The following is a 26,742-nucleotide window of genomic DNA, read 5'->3' as shown; positions in this document are numbered from 1 at the left end:
TGTTTGTACTTAACTGGATTGAAGTATAATTTTTTTAAAAAACCATATCTGTCTGGGGTGTTGTAGGTGTGGTCCTGATTTTCAGCAGATGGATGGACCAGGTAAGCCTTTACCTTTTGACTCCCAGGTTTTTCAGATTTTCAGAGATTTTCCATTTAAACCTGTGTTTTTACTTCACTTTATGGTATACATAACCTGAACATCAAAAATTAAAGTGATTAGTGCAAAATGATATTAGACTTCTAGCAATTAGAGAAATAGTGAGAGGCTAGAAGTTATGGGGGGAAAGTTAATTCCCTCTGTCTGTGCTGGCCTTAGCCATGGCATTTCTAAAACCCCCAGTAACTCTTTCCTTGGTATGAGTCTCCGTTGACTGGCTGTTTTTCTTTCTAGAGGGCAGTTACCTTAGCTAGGGTGTGTGTGTGTGTGTGTGTGTGTCCAGCCTAGAGTAGGTATTCATGCATTGCTTTCCTGCTGCCAGGCAGAAGGGGTGGCCATTTCTTCTATGATGACACATGACAGGTGAAATAGATTAATTCCACCAGATGCAGGATCCCTTCGACCATTCTCTTTTTTGCTTAATATTGCTGACTAAAAACACATACACAGTGACATCTTTGCATGTGTCTCTGTACTGTGTTGTACTTTAATAAAATAGTTTTCTCACCCTAATTGGCTCAACTGTAATTAGATGTGTGCCCTTAAACTTGTTGGGCTTTCCTGGGTAACCTCTCCTCCCCTCTGACTTGGTCTGGTCAGGGCTCTTCCTTCTAGCTGCTCTCAGGCTGGCTCAAGAAAAGCTGAGCCTAAGAGTCTATATTAAGGATACAGTGAGGATGTGGAGTAGAGCTCAGGGAATCTGAAGCGCTTAGAAGCCAGAGGCCACCGAGCTCTGTGTTCTGGCCGACTGTTCATGCATCCTTACCTCACTGCTCAGGGCCTCCGGCTGCCACATAGAGTCCCTCTGTGTCTTGGTTCCAGGTCCTAAGTGAGAATAATTGCATGGCTTCTCTTGGGTCAGTTTCCATCCAGGTTGTGGGTCCCTGACTACTCAGAGTGTGGACCCTGGACCAAACACAGACGCATCCCCTGGGGCTTTGTCTGAAATGCAGAATCTCCACCTCACACCTACTGAATCAGGGCCTGCACTAGAACAGGATGCCCAGGTGGTTGGAAGGTTCAATTTCAGAAGCACTTGTGTAGACCATGGCCACTCCTGCGTGGAGAACACCAAGGGACTCTTTCCTGGAGTAGAGCTTGTGACTGTAGGCATCTAGTATAGAAGGAGGTATAGAAAATGGGTAGTATAGAAGGAGGTATAGAAAGGAGGTATAGAAGTATAGAAGGAGGTATAGAAAATGACCTTGCCTGTGACCATCCCTCCCTGTTCTCCCTGCTCTAGTGACAAATGCTCAGTGCTCAGCGGGGGAAGCGTGACCATGGGCAGAGTATCCTGGGGAGGGCAGGAGAGCCTCTGCAAGCTGGAGAGAGTTTTGGAGCACAGGAGTAGGGTGGGAGGATGGCCGATGTGTTCCCAGGAGAACAAGAGGTAACTGTCTAGAAAGGAGATTTTCTTTTGGAAGGCTCCTAAGGAGATAAGGTGGTAAATAAAAGTTTGGTCAAGATTCTGGAAGGCCTTTGAGTATCAAGCTGAGGAATTTGGAATTTACCCCTCTTGCCCACTTTGCTCTGACGCAGCGGCAGTCCTCCTGCCCTGTGCCCCTACCTGGAGCCTTGTGTACTGTTCTCTCTGCCAGATTCTCACTTCCTCATTTTTTTCAGGTTTTTGCTCATCTTAATCAGAGGCCTTCCTACGCCCCTCCTCCCTTAAAATCATTACCCGCCTCTTCCCCCCCCCCCCCCCCACACACACACACTCCCACGTCTCCTATTCCTTTGGCACTCACTTCCCTTTCCTCTGGCACATTTCCTGCCATCTGTCATTCTGTACATTTACAGGATATGTTTTGTATTTGCTTCATACCCACACTCCTATTCCTAGATTGTAAGTGCAGGGAGGGCAGGCAGAGCAAGCAGAGACCCTGGGTCCTAGGATGAAGGTGTGAGAAAGGTGGGCAAGGACCCTGAGTCCCAAGATGGGGGTGTGGGCAGGGCAAGCAGGGACCCTGGGTCCTGGGATGGAGGTGTAGGGCAGGTGGGCAGGGACCCTGAGTCCCAGAATAGAGGTGTGGGGAGGGTGGGCAGAGACACTGGGTCCTGGGACGGAGGTGTGGGCAGGTGGGCAGGTGGCCTGGGTCTTGGGGTGGAGGTGCAGGGAGGGCAGACAGGGACCAGGTGTCTCATCTTCACTGTCCCAGTGCCCAGAACAGCACCAGTTGTAAGTAGGCTCTCCGTGCAGACTGAGTAAATGGGGAAACTATTTGTAAGGAGCCTCCCAGAGTGTGCGAAGTCTGCTATGTTAGGTCTTTCACCACTTTCCTCCAGCAGTGTTTTCAGGCTCCCCTTGCTTCTTTTCTCAGGCTGCTCAGTGTCACTGAGACCATTGTAATACCTTTGTAATTACTTGGCTCCAGAATGTGACCAACCAGGCTTCCCTGGGCCTTTCCAACAGCCTCTCCATTTACCTTTCATCCTGGGCACTTGGAACCGTGTCTTGCAGACCTCAGGTGACCCAGAGCACTCTCATGTTGTGCATGAACCTAACTTCCGAAGCTGGCTGTGTTTCTAGGTCTAACTTGTGTGCGGTGAGTTGTCTTTCCGTTTCCCTTCTGTGTCAGGAGGGCTGAGTCGGTACACCCACCCCATCCCCGCCAGCACCCTCATGACAGCTAGGTTTCCGATCGACCCTCCTGCGCCAGTCTGCACAAGGTCAGGGTGTGTGCTGGGAGTTGACGGAGGACTTCTCCTGTGGGCAGTGCTCACGGCCACCCTCCCCTCCTTTGTGTGCCCTTCACCTTCCAGTCTGGACTCCCAGAAGGCCTCAGCTTGGCGTCTGGCTAAGCTGGGTTTGTCATGCCTGTCTGTCCAGACTTCGGTGTCTGACTCACTGTTTGTTACCCTTTGTCTTCCACCGATGACAGTTTTGTTGACTTTTCCCCCATCGTCCTTTGTGGCTAGATTCAAGCTAAGATAGGGTTTTCTCTTTTTTGGTATCCAATCCTTGTATGCTTTGGTGAAGAGGTGCTAAATAGGCTCTTAAGCAACCGAGGAATTTATCCAAAACTGTGTGAAAATGAGACTCCTAGGATGGAACAAACGAAAATTGCAACACCACACATACGTGTGGTAGGCTGTGTAGTTAGTGAAACAGGTATTTCTGCGGCTCACATGTTCTGTCTCAAAGTCAAACAACTAGAATGTCCACCCCTTCTTGCGGGGTACCAGCAACTATGGCAATGCTTGTCCATATTACATGTTATTGGGCTTTGATGGCGAAGAGCCTCACATCCTTAGTTTCTGCTGTTCATTTATTAGTCAGATAATTTCAACAACCATTCCCAGTAATCCTGTTTTATACAATGTAAATGATCACATGATAAATTTTCTATTTTGTAAATGATAAAAAACTCTCAGGAATTTTAAAGAGTCATGCTGATAGGGAAGCAGTTTGAAGTCAGGCTGATAGGTGGGGTGTTGCGGGAGGGTGGGAGGGGCAGTCAGAGGAGATTACCTCCCAACCCGGAGTCGGTCCTGGAACACTGCTCCTTAGAGCAGCAGTAAAAGAAATATTTGGTTTAGTGCAAGAATGATACAAAGCAGCAGGTTGCAGCCGAGCGTCAGAGGAATATGTGGAGAGGAGTGAGATAGGTCCAGGAGCCAAGGGGAGGGACATACGACAGGCTTTTGGGAAAGCCACATTTTGTTAGTAGTTACGGAGAGAGGATAATTCAACCGTGCAGGAGCTGATCTTCAAGGATTTGGGGAGTATTTTAACTCCTCTAAACCCAGTTTCTCATTGCAAAGTTGCTTTAGAGGCAGCTACTGGGATTAATGATTTGAAAGTTGCTGGCCTGTCCCCTGCTTGCATATGTTGCCCAGCACTGCCAAGTTCGCCCCTCTTGAGTTACTCATATCTTCAGTGCAGATGTTTTAAAACCTTCGTGTCATAAGTCACTCCTCTGACATAAATTATTTCCTCACAAATTCCTTAATCTATTTTTTTTAAGATTTTATTTATTTGAGAGAGAGCACGAGTGAAGAGGGAGGAGTAGAGGGAGAAGCAGACTCTCCACTGAGCAGGGAGCCTGATGTGGGACTTGATCCCAGGACCCTGGGATCATGACCTGAGCTGAAGGCAGATGCCCAACCAACTGAGCCACCCAGGTGCCCCGTAAATTCCTTAATCTTGCTGTTCAAAATATTGGTCATTCTCATAAAGGCAGGATTAGAAGGGAAGCATCTTGCCTGAAAATGGCCCCTGTTGACACCATGTGCTTGGGGCAGGAAGACCCAATTTCATGCAGGTGGCATTTCTCCTTATGTTAACTTATAAATTTAATCTGATCTAATAATACCCTCAGGTTTTTTCATAGAGCTAGATAAATTGGTTATAACATTTATGTAGATGAATAAATGAACAATAATAGCCAGGAAAGTCTCTGAAAAATGATAGATAACTCTACCAGATATTAAAATGTAAAACTTCCACAACTAAAAATGGTACGGCCTTAGCTCATGAAGAAACCGGCTAATAGAACAGGATAGAAAAATCCAGAAATAGAGACAAGTGCTTTTGGGAATTACATATATGATAAAGATGATGCCTCAAGGCATTAGAGGAAAAGAAGGACAGTTTTATAAATGGTGGTAGGGAGAACTGGGTATCCAGTATCTTTTGATAAAATTGGATCCATCCCATAGACTGTGCACTGGTTTGGCTGGGTTCCAAAATGACAGAAATCTACATGTTAAAACACCTGAACCTGCAAGTGTTGGAAGAAAACATGACTGAATTCCTTCATGAAGTAAGAGCTGAGAAGACTTTTATATAGCTCAGTCTGGAAGCAGTACGAGAAAAATCTTGGTAAACTTAAGTGTACCTAAAAAGAAAACAAAACTCTTTACATGGCACAAAAGGATAGGCAGGGTCAAACGATAAATGACAAAATGGGAAATACTTTAAATCACGAACAGAAAGCTGACATCCACAATACACAGTTTCTGAAAATGAGGAAAAAGACCAGTGGCCTTATAGAAAAATGGATGTAAGACATGAATGGACAATCCACATGAAAATAAATGCAGAGGGCCCTCAAATCCACAAAACAGTGCTCTGCCCTGCCCACAGAGAGATAAGTATATGTGAAACCACATGCTGAGACACCGGCTCTCACCTGTGGGCCTGCAGCAGCCCCCGGGCTAGGGACTCGATCATGACCAACAAAGCTAATACATGTTCTTCTTGGACTCTTCAGTCTGTCCCAGTGACGAGCTCAGGACCATTAACTGTACATTATTTATAATTCTAGGAAGTCAGAAACAACCCAGATGTCCCTCAGGAAGGAGTCTTGTATCCATACAGTGAAATACAGCACACTACAAAAATAACTGAAGTCCTCCTCAATCAGTATATTCTGCGGAGCAGTCTGTTGTTGTATGTAAACAACAGCCACAGAGGACAGTTGCACTCCACTATCTTTTGTGTAACATAGGGAGAAATGTGAATGACTGTCTACACACATTGTGTGCACACTCACACTTCCCATGTATGTTCAAAGAGAAACTGCAAGAAAATAGACTAATTTTTAAAATTTAAGAGGATAGAATATCCTCTTAAATATAGATAGAATAGGGATAGAGAGAGATAGAAATGAGAATTCTCTGCATGTCCCTGTTTTACTTCAAAATCCTGTGTGTTTTACTTAATTTCACAAATTTTTAAAAATACAGCTGCATACCCTCAAATGAAAATGAGAAGGTGGGCAAGAAAAGAAGGAATCTAGCTCTTACACAGAAAGAGTTATTAAAAGGGACCCTAAAACGTTTTAACCGTATTGCCTTAGTGGGCTACATCCTGAGGACAGAAGCGCCACAGAGAAATCATAGAGCACATTGTGTTGTGAGGACCAGTATTGGGACCGTTCTGAAATACATACTTACACATGCTTACATACTTATGTATATGTGCATGTCACATACTCTGCGTTTAGGATAAACAGTTGTGTTTATACTGCTAGGAAGCAAGATTTGCAGCTTAAAACAGACACAGATATAGAAGCGAAGAAGTTTAAAAACTCTTGTTTTGAATTTAAGTCAGGACAAGCAGTATGCATTCATGGTTGATAATTTTCCTTCCAGAAAGTATTTATTTCCCAGCTTTTTTCACTGAAAAATATTATGAACCTTGAGCCCCTGTAGCATCCACTTTGTGTTTTCTTGATATCCTTGTTCTTTAAAATGAACCCAGGCTCCTTGAAGGAATGACTGGCTCTAGGTGGAGCCGGAGACAGGGAAGATGTCCTTTGGACACCCAGATGTGCAGGGAAGTTGTTAAAGACTATATACAGTGTCAATGCGATACAGGGGTTGTTCACTGGCTAGGGGATGAAAAGGAAAATCAAGTAGTGGATTAAAACATCAAATACATAAAAATCCATATGCTCATAATGCATAATGCTAAAGATGCAGGAATTCTCTTTCATCACTCTTGAAGATGACTTAAGGCACCAATTCATCAGTTAGTTGTGTGGCAGCAAAGAGAATATTCAGCAAGAATGAATTATACCAGCAAAGGTGCAGAGGAAGAAAAGAGTGTGTCCCAGGTTGGCTGAAGCCAGGGAGAATCTTTAGTGGACTTGGTCAAGGAAAGTGGACCAAGGTATAATTCCACCTTGGAGCCCATGGAGCCGTTTTGGAGTACTGCTGGCCAGGAGCCAGGCCTCCTGTATTTTGTCTCCCTGAGTAGCCTGGTACAGCGCCTGCTAGATGCTCAGAAAATATTTGCTGAATGAGGAATTCTATAATGGAGCCAGATCTGAATAAAAACTTGAAAGAATGTCAGGAAGTTTAAAAAATACAATTTTCTAATGGAAAGCAAGTTATAGATATATTGGTTGAATAAAAAGTAAACTTTACCACAAGTGTTTTGCCACTCTATAAATAGACTTCTAAATAAGGATACCGGATGCAGTTCCTTGGAGCAGGCTGTGTCCCAGATGGTAAGGCTGAGAAGCCCCCGAGGCAGATTTTGGTGTTTGTGGTCTAACAATGCTGCAACTTCCTGAGAGCTTGCCGAGCGCCAGGCCCTGTGCTTTATGCTAGCCTGTACCTACAAGAGGTGTTACCTGTGCCGTTCAGACGAGGAACCAAAGTCCTAGGAGGAATTTGCCCAAACCAGTTATGGCAAAGTAAGATTGAAACCTAGATCTATGTGATTCCATTTTAAGTAGATTTTTTTTTTTAATTGTAGATTGTAGATTGCATGGGGCACCTGGGCGGCTCAGTGGTTGAGCATCTGCCTTCGGCTCAGGTCATGATCCTGGGGTCCTGGGATCAAGTGCCATATCAGACTCCCCACAGGGAGCCTGCTTCTCCCTCTCTCTATGTCTCTGTTTCTGTGTCTCTCATGAATAAATTTTTAAAAATCTTTTTAAAAAAATGTAGATTGCAACCCATTAATGGGCTATTAAACCAATTTCATTTGTCACAGCCAGAAGTTTTGTAAAATGAGATAAGTTAGAGTAGAAAATGTTTCACTTTTCACATGAATGATTTAGCAAGAATGACACATGTTGTAATAAATGCTGGAGCCAGGTGGGACAAATGATGTGAGAAAGATAATAGATGGTATGTGGTGAATACACGAGTGACTGGATGTCCCCACCCCTATGTTTCTGTAGGAGTTTGATCTTGTGCACATATATTCAAGTTGAATATAAGATGTATTTCTTATATTTTATATGGAGCAAGCTCAAAAAATCTGTAAATACCGTTGCTGAGGGCTGTGTGAATGAGCTGGAGGGTACCCAGACTGGGCTCTGAAGTGCCCTTAAACGGGCCAAGTAGAGGGCTGTCCACAGAGCAGGTGTCCAAGCATGGGAGAGAGGGACCTGATGAAGCAAGGCCCGTCATGGGGTGGCAGATGCAGGCATACCAGCACTCACTGCTGCCAGTCCAGTCCAGGACCAGCGAGGGCTCATGACAAGAGCAGAGCTAAGGGCCAGCATCCAGCAACCTCACACTTTCCAGCCCTTGCCTTGACTCGTTAGCCAGTGAGCTGTCTGCTTTGATCACATGGCCTGGGAATGACCCCGGCTTCCCTCATTGCTCCCTGTGTGGCCTTTTAGAAACTGTTCACTTGGAAAAAGAAGACAGCAGCCTTCCCATACAGAAGGAACTTCAGCCAGCCTGGGAGAATGCTAGGTCAGCTGTTTGGCTGCCCCTGGGCTGCCTATTTCCCATTCAGTTGTTGGCGCAGAGTCTGACCACCTTTGGGGGACTATAGTCTCTTCGGCCCTGTTCTCCTCAGGGCACTCATGGCTGCATCCCATCAGGAATGTCACCAGTTCCTGCTAGGATTGTGAATCCCCACAGGGCTCTGTGAGCCATTCCAGCCACTCTGGCAGCTCTCCCAAGAAGGGCGTCTGAGGCGAGTGGACCACAGACATCTCTGTCTTTTCCAAAGTCTTCCCTTGGATGTCTTTTTCCTTCTCTTCACACCAGAATTAAAGAAGGTTCTAGGTATGTTGCATGGTCAGCCTTTTCTGCATGATTGACATGAGGGCCCTTCTTAGCAGGAGAGCACAGAGGCTCTGCTGGAAGAAGAGCACTCTCTTGGGGAAGTTTCCCGAAGACCTGGTGGCAGTGTCCCTGCAGATGGAGTTCTCCAGTCTGATGGCCCTAAAGTGTGGTACACCTCCTGGAACTGGCGCACTGAGGAAAGTGTAAAAGCCACCTTCCTTCATCCGCTGAGAATTCTATCTTTTGAGCCTTTTTTCAGGTTTTAATCATCATACAGTAAAATTGACTTTTTTGGGGGAATATACAGCTCTTTGAATTTGTTGTATATGTATATAGATTGATGCAACCACCACAATCAAGATACAGAACAGTTCCACCATCCCAGAAACCCCCCTCGTGTCATGTCCTTTCCCCGACTATAACCCCTGCAACCAGGGATCTCTTCTCTGCCACTGGTGTTATATTTTTGAAAGTTTCATATAAATGGAATCATATAATATATGTAACATTTGGGACCAGCTTCTCACACACATCATACTGTCTTGGCGTATCATCCAAGTGATCAAAAGTTAATTCCTCGTTACTGCCGAATAGTATGGCATCGTGCGGGTGTACTGACATTCCCTCATCTGTTCACCTGTTGAGGAACAGTTGGGTGGCTTCTACCTGATAGCCATCACAAATCAAGCTGCTATGAGCATTTGGATTTAGGCTTGAGTTTTCATTTCTCTAGAGTAAATAGCCAGGAATAGGACTGCTGGATCGTATATGTTTAGTTTTATAAGAGCCACCAAACCCTTTTCCAGAGTAGCTGTACTATTTTCCATTTCCACCAGCAGTATAGTAGAATTCCAGTTGCTCCGCATCCTTGTTAGCACTTGGCATCATCACTAGTTTTTATTTTAACTGTTTGTTGTTTTTTTTAAAGATTTTATTTGTTATTCAAGAAAGCACAAGCAGGGGGAGGGGCAGAGGGCAAAGGGAGAACCATCCTGGGATCTTGGAATCGGGACCTGAGCCAAAGACAGACGCTTCACCGACTAAGCCCCCAGGCACTCCTATTTTAATCATTCCAATAGGTGTGTAGTGGGATCTCATTTTTTTTGTTTGTGTTTCCCTAATGGCCAACAATGGTGAACATTTTCTCATGGGCTTTATTTGCCATCTGTGTATTTTCTTTGGTGGTGAAGTTTCTTTGCCCATTTTTTAATTGAGATTTTTATTGTTGAGTTTTGAGAGTTCTTTATATATTCTGGGTACAACTTCTTTGTTGGATATGCGATCCATGGTATTTTCTCTCGGTCTGTAGTTTGTCTTCTCAGTTCTGTGGCTGTTTTTGACAGAGCAAGAGCTTTATAATCTTGATGAAGTTTTTGTGTGTCAGTTTTTTCTTCTTAAGGGTCTTGCCTTTAGTGCCATTCTAAGAACTCTGCCTCATCCAAGATTACAAAGGCTTTCTCATATGTTTTCTCCTAAAAGCTTTATGGCTTTATGTTTTGTGTTTAGATCTATGTTCCATTTGAGTTAGTCTTTGTAGAAGATGTGAAGTTTAGGTCAAGTTGCCATTTTTTGCATGTGGATGACCAATTATTTCAGCATCATTTGTCAGAAAGACTATCCTTTGTCTGTTGAATTGCTTTTGCACCTTTGTCAGAAATCAGATGGCTCTATTTGTGTGGGCCTGTCTCCAGACACTTAATTCTGTACCTCTGGTCTTCATATCTCTTTACCAGTACCACCCTGGCGTGAGTAGTATAGGTTTGTATCAGGCCTTAAAATTGGGTAGTAAATTCTTTCAGCTTCACGTTAGCTCTTCTACTTTTTTGCCCGTCCACGTAAGTTCTAGAGTAGCTTGTCTGTAACTGTATAGAACCCTGCTCTGACTGATTGGAACTGAGTTAAATCTACAGCTTGCTTTGGGGGAGAATTGATACTTTTATTGCTGCTGAGTCTTCCAACCCATGAGCAAGGAATGTTTTTCTGGTTATGTAGTTGCTCCTTTGATTTCTTTCATCAATGGTTTGTAGTTTCCAGCATTCAGATCCTGCATATGCTTTATTAGATTTATATCTAAGTATTTCCCTTTTTGAAGAACTATTATAAATGGTATTTTAAAAAAAGATTCAGTTTCTGTTTGTTCATCGCTTATACATGAAATATGATTGATTTTTGTGTGTTGGCCTTACTAAACTCACTCTAGAGGTTTTAAAAAATAGATTCTCTGGCATTTTGTACATAGACAGTCATATCCTCTGAATGAGGGTGAAATTTTTTCCTCCTTTTCAATCTGTATGCCTTTGATTGCTGTTTCTTGTCATCTTGCACTGCTAAGCCTTTTCTGATTATGCTACAATGTCTGTCTCTTCTTCCCTCTTCTCTAAAGATGCTGAACGGGAACAGAAATCACATTTTACTGAATGGGGAATTATTAAAGCTGAAGCAAAAACTAGAAAAGAATCATAAGGAAAAGAAAGTGGGAAGAAGGAGAAAATGGCATGATGTCTAAAAAAACAGGCCCAACTGTTGGAAGAATAAGAGAAAAGTAGTTATGTTTATATGCAGGCCTAGTTGTATGTAACGATTTCCTATTCTGGAATTAACTGCAGAGAGTTCTTACTTACTCCAGTCTTTTCTGGGCACAGAGAATGGCCCGTAGAACTGAATTATAAAGAAGTGCAAAACCATGGCAACCGAGCATCTTCTGGGCTTTGGACAGAAAGGGGCATTCTGTAGCATGTGCTCCAGCTCCCCCGGCCCCCCCCTTCCAGTGTGTGTGTCTGTGCATGTGTCTGGGCATGCTCACACACCCTCTGGGAAGCCTGTGTGACCGCCTCCTGCTGCACGGTGTGGACCTACAGCTTGGTGCACCACCACCCAGGGGAGTCTGGCCACACACCGTTTGCCTGAGTGGAGAGAGAGCAGGTGCAGTGGCCCCATCCCTCTTCCAGGGTGTCAGCAGTTTTAGAGTTCAGACAGTTTAGCGAGAGTGTGAGGGCAGGCAGCTCAGTGGGAGAACTCTTGAGAGTCTCCAGGCCCTTCCTTGTGACAACCAGAGCTGCCTTGGGGGGAGAGAACAGCTGCTTTGTTGAAAAAAGACCCGGACTAAGATTCCAAGTGCTGTCCTGACGTGTGTCACTGCCTCCCAGGTCCTGACCAGTGTTGTGCAGCAGAGAGTCTCAATCAGGAAATCATCAAGATCAGGTTCTTAAAGAGGAAAAATGAGCTTTAAGTGGTTTTTACACAGTGGAAATGGGGGCTCGGAGGTGGGAAACATTATACTAACGTAGTTTCTTGCCTTTTTTCTCCCTCCCCTAAACACCACCCCCCACCCCGTGCCCCTTAATTCTAAAACACCAGTGTGCAGTCACCAGAAGCACTTGCTGACCAAGCAGATTGCCCCCCCCCCCCCCGCCCCATTTCCAGAGGTTGTGTTCTGGCCTGGGGCCATCTCTCAGAAACACTGCCCCTCAGTCCTTAGCCATCCTTAGAAAAGGAGGGGCAGAGTGGGTAGGGGAAAGAAGATGGATGTGTGCCCACAAAAGAGTGTTGGCATCTGTGACACATCAAGATGCCTCTTTGTGTGTATTTGGCAGCAAGACCAGTAGCTCAGTGGTTCAGAGATGGGGCTCTGTGTCCTATCCCTGCACTCACATCCAGGACCTCAGCATAAGGACCATTAACTTAAGCACTCCTTGGCGGCTTCGTTAAGATTTTATAAGAAATTAAGACTGAAGTTGGAAAATACAAGACCTGTGAGGGTTTGTAGAAGGGGTGCAGCACTTGCTGGATGTTCATGTTGAGTCCATACATAGCTGTGTTTATTGTGTTCAGACATTTACTAACTTGCCTGTTGAATGAGGTTCAGAAATGATTACTCTGTAGTGTTTCAAGTTTACTAAAATGAAATGAATATTGAAAAATGTAGTGAGAGCAAGGCTTTGGGCTGTTTCAGCGTCTGCCCTGACACCTTACCTCCCTAGTGCAACTGCATGTGAGGCAGGTGCAGCCTGATGTCCTGCGGTGGAGGGAGGCTGTGTGAACCAGTGTCTGCAGTCTCCATGCTGAAGGATCCCTTCTGTTCCTCTGTCTGTGCCTTAGGTTGTGAAGCAGGTCTTCACACTCTCACATAGTGACACCGACCATAGAAGCTTTCATCACATCATTCAGGCCCTCGTATGAGACTGAGGTGAGACAAGCCCCATTTTGTTGTTGAATAGAAACCTAGAGCTCAGGAGAGGAAGGGGAGCTGCTGTGTGGCCCCTCCTCAGCACACTGGCTCCATCCCAGCCTGTGCACCCCCATCCATCTGTCTGTCCATCCATCTGTCCCTCAGCTTGAGCTCGAGATCGGCTGTCTACAGAGCCTGTGGCTATACATCCTCGCCCTCGAGCATGTCACATGACCTCTGAACTCTGGTTTTCACATCATTTCGTGTCCCTAAGATCAGGATGGCAATACACTGTGTAACCCTGGGGTTGAGCAGGAAAACCCACCGGCTTAGGGGTTACACTGATGGTGGGCCACGCTTCCCCTCAGCCTCAAGTCCCCCACTGATTCGTAAATAATGACTAATCTTTTTATCACACTTTGGGCTTTACCAGGCAGTTTGACATGCACATCCCCAAAGAAGGTTTGCCAAAGCATTATCTTTGCTTCAAACACTCTCTCAAGAGTCACAGGGTTTGTGGTAAGAAATCAGCAGCTGGTGGTATTATCAGAGCAGTTCTCAGGAGCCTAGCTGCTCCAGATAAACTCCTAGAGCATTGTAGAATGAATCTTCCTATTTCTAGAAAAGCAAAAATGGTCCCCAGTGAGCCAAACATTTTGCAGTGGTGTTGTCTTGAGCCTTGTAACTTGTGCGTGGGTTGCGTGGGTTTCTTAAGGGGAAGGAATGACAGATCCTTCCATTCTGGTGGAAGAGTTGAGTGCGCGCCTGGGTTTTATCAGGGCACTTCCATTCTTACGGTCAGAGAGGAACGGTAAATCACTCTCTGTTCAGAAGTATATCAACAGCTGGGAGCAATAGGCCTTGAAAGGGCTCTATAGGACAGTGACTGGACTTGTTAGGTATGATACATGAGATGTGTCTTGCATCTCACCATCCTTCATTTTTTTTCTGTTTTAAAAGTTAGCCCTTTCAGGAAAGCTTACACACCCTAGCCCTATACCTTTTGTATGCTTTGCAGGGGCCATGGACTCCCTGAGACCTGTTTTTGGACCTCTGAGCTAGAACTCTGGGGATTTGAGGGAATTAAAGTGTGGTGCAAAAGGAGCTTTAGGACTTGAAGGTGGCAGGTGCTCGCTAGCTGTGTGATTTGAGGCAAGAATACCTGGGGACACGTGGGTGGCTCAGGGGTTGAGCGTCTGCCTTCAGCTTAGGTCATGATCCTGGAGTCCAGGATCGAGTCCCAAAGCAGGCTCCCTACGCCTGTCTCTCATGGATAAATAAAATATTTAAAAACAAAACACCTGAAGCCCAGTTTTCTCCACAGAGAAAAATAATGCCTGCGTTATATCTTGCAGGATTGCATTTAGGTAAAGTCTATCAAGTGATTCTTTTAGTATATGACGTCACCCCAAAATACTAACTGCTGCTATGACTGTTTTTGTTTTTGTTTTTTTAAGCATTTATATTCTAATTCATTTTTGTGCTGGTGAGTCTGAGATAAACATGTGTTTGTAAAATTCTCAATGGGAGAACTATGCCTTTCTTAGCTTTTTATTTTCACATATCAGTTTGCATGTAATTTCTCAGTAAATCAGTGTATTGAGTTGAACTGCCAGCGCCAAGTAATATTTATGTCAGTCAGATAGTGGATAGCACTGGACTTGAATGATTTTATAAATCTATAAGCTGTAATCTTAATCCAAAAGCTATTTTTAACTTCTTTTTAACTTTGAAAATAATTGATTAGTTTTCTATTTAAATTTTACTGTTCCTCCTAAGTGATACCTTAGTTCCTGAGATTGACCAGCATGAAGAAGTATGTCATACTTTGCTACGTACTGAATAGTCTATAATTATCAAGATTATCCAGTTAGCATAAAGTGTGCAGTGATATTAGCGTAAAGTTTTGTTATGTAGTGTTACCATAGCTGGAGTTGGGTGAGTGTTTAAACCTTTGTGAACTCAAAATTCTTTTATGATGATGGAACATTTTATGTTTTAGTACTCTTCATACAGAGTATGTGTTCAAATATTTTACCAGGCATGTGTTTTTTACAGGTTCATATAATATATAAAATGTATTTCTGTTCCAAGAAAAATACAAGTGGTAAACAGTTGGGAGAGAGCTTGCATATTTTCCTTTATTATCCTGTCTGATGATTAATGCATTCAGCTATGTTCAGCCTCACGTTTAACCAGGTTAGTGTTTAGTTTTGGTTAGGCTGTTTTCCTTATGAGAACAGAAATGGCCAATCCTCTGCCCTGCCTGTCTTCCAGATGGAGTCTTTGCATTGTTTCCAGATCACGGTACTTAATGTAAGGTCAGATTTTCTTGTGAAAACAGATTTTGGATTAACTATACCTGTGCACTTGCCCACGCCCCTCCACACCTGCCTGTGCACTTAAGCTCCAGCAACATGCTGAGGTCATGGTTCTCATTTCAAGATGGAAAAGAGAGTTGAGGTTCTGGTTTATAGCATAAAAGTGCAAAAAGCAAATTGTGAGTGCCTGGTAGATCTGCAGGTCTCCCTTTCGTAGAGACCATGAGGAAAGGGTACGAACTCTGAGATCCATGGTATGACCTGGGACAGAGCCCTTTAATAGCTGACTCTCTGGTTCCCATTCATCTGCTTTGATTGTTGTGAGAATTTGGTGCAGAGGTTGGTAAACTATAGCCTATTGACCTCTTGTAAATAAAGTTTTATTGAGACACAGCCATGTCTGTGCCTTTACTATTTTCTGTGGCTGCTAACACATTACACCAACATGGTTGGGTAGGTGTGACAGACTACCAAATGGTTTGCAAATCCTAAACTATTTATTTTCTGGCTCTTCACAGAAAAAGTATGCTGACCCCTGATAGAACGTGATCAGAAAACAGTGATTTGAGTCTCACCTGTGCTACTCAGTAACTTTGTGACCTCGATCATGTTCTGTGACCTCTTCGTACCTTAATTCTTCTTCTGTAAATGTCATTTGTCCCTTCATTCAGTGAATGTTATGTGCTTGCTATGTGCCGAGCACTGTTCTAGACTGAGGAAGTACAGCACTGAAGAGAAGACACCATGCCTGCTCTCATGGGGCTTACATTCCAGTGAAATGTTCAGTGAGGATAATAATAGGGCATACTGCACAGGGAGGGTTTAATGAATTAGTACTCGTAAAAGTACATTTAGAACATTCCTTGGCATAGCAATCATAAGGAGAATACATACCCTATGATGTTAGCTCTTATTATTATGCTAACTATAGGGTTGTTAATGTGTAAAACAAAGTACAAACTCAGTTCATGGTTGGAACCCATATAATTCCATGTTTACTGTCCCTAAAGTTTTTACCGAAAGAATGAATAACTAGAAGTAATAAGGTGCAATTAGCTTCATAAAGAAAGGAAATGGCTCAGAGGAAACTGTGTGAGTAAAATAGTGTCACTGTGTATAGTCCCAGCTCAGAGAAGTGTGAATTCACAGATTGCTTTCGGTACAGTGGGCTGCTCAGTCACAGAAGAAGAGAGCAGAAAAAGTACAAAATCTGTTACTGCTGACCCCTTCCGTATTTGCCTATGGACCTTGCAGCTAACCCTAACATTTTATGCTCATTCCATATTTTAAAATTCTCATTACACATCAGATTCCTTGACCTTCTGAGGTTCTTCAAATCCAAGTAGGAAAAGGGAGAAAGAGTACTGAGGAATGTAAGGATGAGCCAAAAAGCTAATATTTGTTGAGGTGGTGATTATGTTTTAAGACTGAAGATTAATATTTGAAAATATAAAATCAATACTAGTTTATATACTTTAAATAGTAATAATCTGTGTAAGTTGGTGTTTGTGCACAAGGTCCTATAAGACCTGAAAATTTATATGTTGGTACTTGGACAGGTATAGTGAATAAAGTTAATTGGTGAGTGGAATGAATACACAGTTTCATAGGACCTAGAAATCCCTTATCGTATGACTTAGGGAAAATAATTTCATTTTGCTAATTTTTTCATTTCTAAATTAAGGAGGTTGGACCATGTTTTTCCAGGTCCTTTTTGGCTCTAATTATGTAATTTGTGAATTTTCCTTGTGACCAGATTCCCCAAAATAGAAAGCTCTGTATTGTCTCTCCTGCTAGATCTATCACTTTTCCTTCATGTAATGATATGATACCTTTAGTTCTTCATGGCTCTAAGTAAAGAATGCATGGTATTAGAGTGACAGGGCCCTACCTTCCTGAGATGTTACCAGTATCCTCATCTTCTTAATCAGGATAATTCCTCTCGTGGCCCTCATCTGTAGGTGGGGGTGTCGTTGTGATGGACCACATAATTACCGGAGACACTTTCCAGTTCTGACATTCTGAGATTCAAGAATACAATTCACAAGATGGGAAGGATGAGGGCTGTGTTGTGTTGTTTTGTCTGTTAAAGGTGGAAAGGAGGAAAATTTGCATGGTTGGGAGCTTTCAAAGACTAGACCTGTCGTTGCAATGAGTGGCTGTGACCTCTGGCAGTGATTTCAGGTTCTCAGTGGCTAACTCTGTCATTTTTCTGTGTATACAGTATTCTTTTTCCTATAATGTTCTCCGCTTGGCAGATAACTCTGTAGGAAATGTTTACACGTTAAAGCATATATGATGTGAAATAACGAATTTGGGATTACTTTGTATAATTACAGATGTGAAAATTAAATCTACAGTTCATGGGTTGTGATCTGGCAGAGATTAAATAAAATTCATATATGCTTTTTGAAAATACAAAGAAAAAACTATTTGTACTTTATTTGAAAATGTTACTCTTCTGGAACTTTCATTTTTAGGATATTTAGTAATTAGTAATATGTTATAAAAAATTACAGGTCAATAAAGAAGTGAATTGGAAAAATATACTCAAATGATGTTACTGGGAGTCATTGCCCTTAAAAATATAAGGTTAATATTATCTATGATTTAATTTCTACCATATTCCAAAATCATGAAGTTCCGAAGAAATATAAAATCAGTGTGATAGATCACATCAATAAGAGAAAGGATAAAAACCATATGATCATTTCAGTAGACACAGAAGTACAACATCCATTCATGATAAAAACCCTCAACAAAGTAGGTGTAGAGGGAACATATCTTGATATAATAAAGGCCATATAGAAAAAACCCAGGGCTAAACTCATATCCCTAAAATCAGGGAAGGGAAGGGAAGAAGGGAAGGGAAGGGAAAAAGAGAAAGCCAGTCCTGAAGACTCCACCAAAAAAAAAAACACTAGAACTATTAAATGAATTTGATAAGGTCACAGAACACAAAACCAATATACAGAAATCCATTGGATTTCTATACGCTAGTAAGGAAGCAGCAGAGTAAATTGAACACCAATAAAAAATAAATTTAAAAAAAAAAAGGAAGCAGCAGAAAGAAATTAAGAAACCAATCCAATTTACATTTGCACCAGAAATAATAAAATACCTAGGATTAAACCTAACCAAAGAAGTGAAAGGCCTGTACTCTGAAAACTATAAAACACTGATGAAAGAAATTGAAGATAACAAAGAAATGGAAAGACATTCCATGCTAATGGATTAGAAGAATAGTTAAAATGTCTATACTATACAAAGCAGCATACAGACTTAATGCAATCCCTATCAAAATACCAGTGGCATTTTTCACAGAATTAGGACAAACAATCCTAAAATTTGTATGGAACCACAAAAGAACCCTAATAGCCAAAGCAATCTTAAAAAAGAAAGTACAGCTGAAGACTTGGTAATTCCAGACTTCGAGTTATATCACAAAGCTGTAATAATCAAAACAGTATGGTAGTGGTACAAAAATGGACACATAGATCAATGGAACAGAATAGAAAACCCAGAAATAAACCTACAATTATATGGTCAATTAGTGTTTGACAAAAGAGGCAAGAATATACAACGGGAAAAAGACAGTCTTTTCAACAAATAGTATTGGGAAAACTGGACAGCAACATGCAAAAGAATGAAACTGGACTACTTCCTTACACCATACACAAAAATAAACTAAAAATGGATTAGAGACGTAAATGTGAGACCTGAAACCATAAAAATCCTTGAATAGAGAATAGGCAGTAATGTCTCTGACGTCAGCCATAGCAACAATTTTCTAGATACATCCCCTGAAGTAAGGAAAATAAAAGCAAAAACAAACTACTGGAACTATTTCAAATAAAAAGCTCCTGCACAGCAAAGGAGACAACCAACAAAAGTAAAAGGCAGCTTATAAAATGGGAGCAGATATTTGCAAATGACCTACCTAATAAAGGGTTAGTATCTTAAATATGTAAAGAACTTCTAGAACTCAATATTCAAAAAAATCTAATTTTAAAATGTGCAGAAGACATGAACAGACATTTCTCCAAAGACATACAGATGGCCAAAGGCACATGAAAAGATGGTTCACAAAAAAAAAAAAAAAAGAAAAAAAAAAAGAAAAGATGGTTCACATCACTAATCAGCAGGGAAATACAAATTACAGTGAGATATGACCTCACACCTGTCAAAATTACTAAAATCAAAACCACAAGAAACAACAAGTGCTGGTGAGGATGTGGAGAAAAAGGAACCCTCATGCACCATGAGTGGGAATGCAAACTGGTGCAGCCACTCTGGAGAACAGTGCGGAGGTTCCTCAAAAGGTTAAAAATAGAATTACCCTATGATCCAGTAATCGTACAACTAGGTATTTACCTAAAGAATACAGAAACAGGGAATCCCTGGGTGGCTCAGCGGTTTAGCGCCTTCTTTCAGCCCAGGGTGTGATCCTGGAGTCCTGGGATCAAGTCCCACATCAGGCTCCCTGCGTGGAGCCTGCTTCTGTCTCTGCCTGTGTGTCTGCCTCTCTCTCTCTGTCTCTCCTGAATGAATAAATAAAATCTTAAAAAAAAAAAAAATACAGAAACACTAAATCAAAGGGATACATGTACCCTGAAATTTATTGCATTACTTACAATAGCAAATTATGGAAGCAGCCCACGTGTCTGCTGATAGGTGAATGGATAAAAATGATGTGGTATGTATATACAATGGAATATTATTCAACCATAAAAAGAATGAAATCTTGCCATTCACAACAATATAGATCGAGCTAGAGAGTATAATGCTAAGCAAAATAAGTCATTGAGAAAAAGATAGATACCATATGATTTCACTCATATGGGGAATTTAAGAAACAAAGCAAATGAGCAAAATAAAAAAAAGACACAAACCAAGAAACAGATTCTTAAGTATAGAGAACAAACTGATGGCGACCAGAGGGGAGGTGGCCAGAGGGATGGGAGAAACAGGTGATGGGGATTAAAGATGACTTACCACAATGAGTCCTGAGTAATGTAGAGAATTGTTGGATGACTATATTGTTCACCTGAAACTAATACTATACTGTTAACTTTACTGAAATAAACTTAATGAAGAAAAAAAAAAAACTTCATAGGATTGTTAGGAGGGTTAATCAGATCACAGCTGTGAGCTCTAAATTGTACAGCATTATCAAAGTTTGGGCTGTTGACATTTTTTTAAAAGAGGAATTAGAAAGATGAAAAGGGAAACATGTATAATTTTAAGCTGCTGGTTATTGGCTGTGTTTGCAGTGCATGGTTTGAAGACAGCACAGTGTGAAGTGCCTCCTTGCTGCCCATTCTGGAATGTGGTTCATGGTGAAAGGCTTTACACAGTATGGTGGTCAAGAGCTCTGGTTCTAGAGTTGCATAGTTCGAGGTCCAATCCCTAGCCCTGCTGTGGACTGGGAGTGACCCTGTGTGAGCCTCCTTCCTCCTCAGGAAATGGGACAGCAGTAAGTCCTGCCTCCGAGGCTTCTTGGGAGGAACAGGACGTACCATGTAACCCGAGGAGTGCTGGGCAGAGGCTTAGTGAATTCCAGCCCTACTTATTTCTGCATGCACACGTGCATCCCAATCTTCTCAAATCCAGACCTGGATTGGACTTCCCTTTTTATCCCTTAGTGGAAGTCCTTTGCACCTTGAAAACGCAGTGTATTGGTAATTGGACCTCTGGTTCTGGACCAAGGTGGCATAGACACCCTTGTCTGTGCTCCTCCCACTAAGCACAGCTGGAATCCGTGGACATCATATGTGAACAAAAGACCCTTTTGAAAGGTGGAGAGAAGAAGGCAGCCTGCCTGGGGACCTCAGGACTTCAGGAAGAGCCCAATGTTATATTCCCTGGGTTTTCATTTTGCCTCTGTTGTCTCAGACTGGGTGTTAGAGAAGCTGTCTGTCCAGAAACACCAATGGGTGCAGACAACCCCTCTACCACCCCCACCCCCCAAGAGAAGCTTGCTCTTTCTTGCCAAAGGTCCAAGAAAGGGGCACTTTAGCAAGGCAGACTTTTAGACTATTTAACTGCCCTACTTCAGACAAACACCATGGAAAAACGTAGCCCCACCCTCATCAGCAAAGGCCAGGTGAGGAGCCGAGACTTCCTCCTTCACCTGGACGTGATGAGGTGCCCCTCACCCCACTGATGGAGTCCGAGACAACTGGAGAGGGAGAGCCAGGGCTTTCATCCCTGCTCAGCAATAACAGACATCCTCCCTCCCCTGGCCAGCTCTGCTGTTGGTAGAGGCCGTGTGGGGCACCAGAACGGCCTCCTGTTCAGGAACCGTAGGTATAAAGGAGGCAAGCCGCCAACGCCCTGCCACAGCCTCACTGTCTGGAAAGACCCGAGTGGAAGCCTGGACTTTGACCCCTACATGGTAATAGCAGACGCTGCCCCTCACCCCACCCCCTCGTTGTCATGGCATTCAGGGAGGCCGCTGAAACAGGACATCTGCTCCAGATTCACAGTCTCATAACATCACACCCAGAATGTTTGCAGTACAAGTAAAAATCACGCGTAATGCCAAGAACCAGGCAAATCTCAACCTGAATGAGAAGAGGCAATCAAGAGATGCCACACCTAGATGACACAGATGTTGGAATTCTCTGACAAGGATTTTAAAGCAGCATTTATAAAAGTGCTTCTGTGAGCAGTTAGACACTTGATGCAAAGGAAGAAACCGAACTTTTCCACAGAGAAACAGGAGATGTAAAGAAAAGCTAAGTGGAAATATTAGGAATGAAAAATACAGTAACCCAAAATAAAATGTAAAAACCCAATGAGTGGGCTTGGTAATAACACAATGGAGAGGACAGAGGAGAGAAACCGTGAACTTGAGGATAAAATAAAAAATTATCCAGTTTGAACAATAGAAAATAGACGGGGATGGGGGGGGAGAGAAAATAGACGAGAAACAAAACCGTTGGAGCCTCAGGGCCATGTAGGGTTCTAGTAAATGTTCTAAGATTCTGTCATCAGGGTCCCAGAAGGAGAGAAGAAAGAGGGTGAGGCTGAAAATGGGTTCAAAGGAACCATTACTCAAATTTGACAAAAAGCCTACAGATACAGAAGGGTCAAGACTGGGTCGTGTTTCCTTTGATGAGCTTGTGGATGGTAAGTGACCCACCTTTCTGGAGATGTTTATGATCTCATCAACCCATCTATCCTGTTAAAACAAGAAAGGATCTTGTTTTCAGTCTTTTATTATTATTTTTTTAAGATTTTATGTATTTATTTGACAGCACAAGTGGGGGGAAATGCAGGTGAAGGGAGAAAGAGAAGCAGACTCCCCACAGAGCAGGGAGCCCAATGCAGGGCTCCATCCCAGGCCCTTGAGGTCATGACCTGAGCTGAAGACACACGCTTCACCAACTGAGCCACTCCAGGTGCCCCCAGTCTTTTATTCTTAATGACCAAGACTGGCTTGTTTTATCTAGGTTGTATCAAGGAGCATTTTCAACAAAAGCATAACAAAAGAGTCTTGTTAAATAATTTGTTTTCCTAAACCAGCAATTACCTGGGAATATGCCCAGTAGAAATGAGTGCTTATGTCTACGAGGAATCATGTGCATGAATGTTCATAGCCTTGCTTGGGAGAGCCCCACACTGGAGAAAACCCAAATGTCCATCACTGATAGAATGAATAAAAGTACAGCATGGTATGTTCTTACAGTGAAATCATACACAGCAAAGAGAAAGATCCTGTGATTTGTAGCAATATGTTTAGCAAGAAAACCCACACAAGGGAGTGCATACTATATGGCTCCATTTGTCCAAAATTCCAGAACAGAAGTAATCTAAGATGATAAGAGTCCTAGTTTCTATGTGGGGTTATCAACTGGTCGGGTACACAGGGAGCCTCTGGGTGCCGGAATGTTCTTTGTCTTGATCTGAGTAGCAGTTGCACATGCATGTGGATATGTAAAACTTCTACAGGCTATACACTTAAGATTTGTACACTTTACTGTAGGAAATTAAATCTTACAATAGAATAAATATGTGTTCTGAAACACAGGTCTCTACATAAAGTCTTTTCTGTTGCCTTCAGGGTAAAAGTGAAACTTAAGAGCTTGGCCATCAAGGCCTCGCCCGATTGGCCCCACCCGGACTCCTCTTCTGTGTCCCCATGGCGCATTGTGTTCTTTCCAGTTCTGGGTATGAATGACATGTTCTCTCATACCTGGGCCTTTCTCAGTCTCCCCACCCCACCCTGACTGTGGTAAGAGCAGTAAATGTGCCTGACTCACCCATTGGCCCCCACTGTAGGGTCTGTCACAAAGCAGCTTTATTTTCAGTTTTTGTCAATTGAGTAAATAGTTGCAGGGTGTCCACAAACAGAGAATCCATCCTAGGGGAAGGACCTGAGGATGGTGCTCTAATGTTCCTATCACTCTGGTGAGGTTCCCAAGAGCGCTGCACACCGGCCACTTCTTTCCTGCTTGGGGGGCTGCTGCATTTGTCACCAGAGGCCCTTCCTGGTCTGGGGGGCCAGCCATGCTCTGTCACCATGGTTGTGGCCACCCCCAGGGCCATGACTCTGCCTCGCTGGGCCTTCCCCTCTCCCCTTCTCCACCCCCAGCACCCTCGGCTCTGCACTCTGACATATCCCAGGATGTTTACTGTTGTTTCAGGCATTTTCTCTTCTCTGAAGACTAGAAGCTCCCTCCTGCAGTTTGTATGGTGCAGTCAAATAAAAGCTTGAAGTTTTAGCAGAGCCGGGCTATGCCATTCACTCCACTCCATGACCGGGAACAAGTTGGTTACCCCTACAGATCTCATTTTCTTTATCTGTCAGAAAAGAACATGGATTCCTACCTTGCAGAGCTGTTAGGAGCACCAACTTTTTTCACATAGAAGATATCTGGTTCATCTTTCCTCCCTCTTTTCCATGTCCTGTTCTCTGGTGGGGGCTAACAGCCTGTCTCCCAAGGGATGTGCTTCTGAAATGTGTCATCTCTATTCAGACATATTCCCCTCATTGTCACCTGCAGGTGACCCAGCACCCTTCAGAGGCCACCACAGGCTGCCGGTGTGTCAGTCAGGATTTGTAGAAGGCCAGCAGGGGAGAGAAGGATAGTGTGTCGTTTTCCTCAGGCTCCCCTGCTGGCTTCATTCCTCCATGTGCCTGCAGGACATAGAGCTCACCATAGGGTCCAGATCGAGGAATTCCTCCCAAGGGCCAACCTGTGCCATGATTCCCGGTGCTGGCTAGGGACATGAGCTCCAAGCAGGTCCGTCTTTCTTAATTTATTTATTTTTTTAAACACCAAGAGCAAGTTGATAAATCGTTTCCAAGTCTGTATTTATTAGTGGCAAGGACCTCATCATATTACAGCGAGCAGTTGAGATTCTGTCCACGGGTTAAAAATTAAAGACTGAATGTGTTTGGGACAGATTTCTGTTTGTTCTGGCACTGAAGTGTGACACTGTCGATGATGTGGTCTGGGTGGGAATCACACCCCAAGAAGCAGAGGTGGAATGCATCTTTTTAAAAACTTGCTATATGGGTTATTTTTGTTCTAAACATAGCTGTGCGTGATAGCGCAGATGTGCCAGAGCAACTTTCCTGGGCTGCTTTGTTTTCTCTGCCACTGACACGGTTTACCGATCCCTTTCTGGTCTTGCTGCTTTCTCAAGTCATATCTTGTGGTACTTTAAGGAGGCTGCTCAGTGGAGTGGAGCTTTAAGTCCTGTGCACTCAAGTACATTAGAGATCAGTTCACGTCCTGATTCATACTTTCCCCTCTTCCTGCTTGAAAACAGAGGCCTTTCATCGGGCTCTCCAGATACTTCGCTGGTCAGCTTTTGACGTTTTGTTGATTAAACTGTCTTCAAGAGATGGCTATAGTGGCAAAGTAACCCTGTGCCTATACTTCTTTCCTTATACTTCTGCTAGTTTAAAGTTCTTTGCAAGGAATGCAACAAAAAAATGCCATAAGTAGAAGGACAAATAAAGAGGATTATATTACTATCGCCCATCTTAGGGAGCACTCTGGAAGCCAGGTTATTGCGCAAGACATTCCCTTCCCGCCCCCCTCCCCTCCAGGTAAGTGACACCCTCTGCTCTGCAGTATAGCTTTTGGCCTGGGTTTCAGATGAGACCAAGGTGACTCAGCTGAGTTCCTGCGGCTCACCCCTTGTTACGTAGAGGTCTGAAGAAGTAGAGGACCTGGCATCAGTATCAGGGCTGTGGAAAGGGCCTGCACCCTCCTTTGAAGGGGTATGCTTGGCAGCCTCTGGACCCCGTTCTCCTGGACCAAACACTTGAAGATGTTTTGCATTCTAAAACAGTCAAAAACACCTTTCTGACATCGCGCCCTGAGGTTTCTGGTAGTTCTGTAATTGGCCAGCCCAGAAGCACATACATCTTGTGGCCACGCAGTTACTTCACCTTCATTACCAGATGCTCGTTGAGTTTCTACCATGTGTAATCTCGTTCCCTTCTCACTTAAAAACAACTACTATTTTTTCAGGCTTGTAAGCAGAATACAATAAGCTGTTTTAAAACCAGCTCATTTCACTCATCATTTATAAACAAAGATTTTGTCTGCTGGGTCAAGAATTCCTGAGAAAATCGCAATAAATTCAGATGCAGATGTTTGCTAAAGAAAAGTTAGTTGTTAATCTTCCTGGAATTTGGTGGTTGAACATAAAAAATATTTTTATTAATCACATTGTCCTTTGTACTTGGGAAAGAGTCTCAGTGTTGCTCTTCTAGAAACACTCCTTTGTTTCTCTGTGAGCTCTGTCAGAACCTTGCTGTGTCACCCTGTTGAGTTTTGCTGTGGAATTGGAGTACCCATCTTCTCTCTGGCTTCTTTTCTTTCTGAGTGGTCCTGGCCACATAGCCGGTCCCTGGCTTACTTTCCACATGTCCTTCTTTCCCATCGTACCCAGCCTTGCAGTATCTTGGCCAGGCTCACCTATGGGGTGTGGTCTCTGAATGAGTCTCTGTCACCTTGGCACCCCTGCCATGGCTCTGCGGTGGCCCAGTCCTCTGTGGGACGCTGGGCCAAGACTTGTCTCATGGTGACTGACCTTGCATGCATATGTGGTCACCCATTGCAAGACCTGGGGGATCTTCCCAACTCAGGTTGCAGAACCTACCCTGAGTGTAACTTTCTGGTGTCTTTTAGTTGGCCTGCAGAATTTTACTATTATAGGCCTTGGCCTCCTAAAACCTTCACTTTGCAAAACCTTCATAAAGCTTAGATGGAAAAATGCTCAGCCTTTCTAATCATCATAAGAGTGAAGGTAGAAAGTAAAATTTTTTGTCTATTTAAGAAAAGCAACTTTGGAAAAAATTGCCCACTGTCAGTAAGGATAAAGTGGACAGTTTAAAGGGTGATAAGAAGTAGGAAGACCCTTTGGGGCTCAGTTTGGCAACGTGTATCAAAGAGATTTAAAGGTGATTATATTTTTCATCCAGTAGTTTTTCCTTTGGGAATTTCTCCAAAGGCAATTTATCAGTGATGTAGTAAAAATACTGATATATGGATGTTCATTATGTTGTTGTAAAAACTTAGAAATTGTTCAAGTGTCCTAGACAGGGGAAGTTAAATAAATTATGGTAGATTGTAGTAATGGAATATA

General features: G+C 43.1%; 1 protein-coding gene and 1 long non-coding RNA gene across 2 annotated transcripts in view; both read left to right on the top strand.

Moving 5' to 3' along the window:
* The window catches only part of ATXN10 (ataxin 10), a 163,049-nt gene that overhangs the window by 95,873 nt on the left and 40,434 nt on the right, over positions 1–26,742 (top strand). The window lies entirely within an intron of this gene.
* LOC144323537 (uncharacterized) lies at positions 12,836–19,249 on the top strand. The gene is made up of 2 exons (XR_013388939.1): positions 12,836–15,007; positions 15,648–19,249. It is a non-coding gene; the product is annotated as an uncharacterized LOC144323537 (long non-coding RNA).

This window comes from Canis aureus, chromosome 11, assembly GCF_053574225.1.
Source record: "Canis aureus isolate CA01 chromosome 11, VMU_Caureus_v.1.0, whole genome shotgun sequence".
NCBI classification, from domain to species: domain Eukaryota; kingdom Metazoa; phylum Chordata; class Mammalia; order Carnivora; family Canidae; genus Canis; species Canis aureus.
This window is presented reverse-complemented; position numbering and strand designations above follow the sequence as displayed.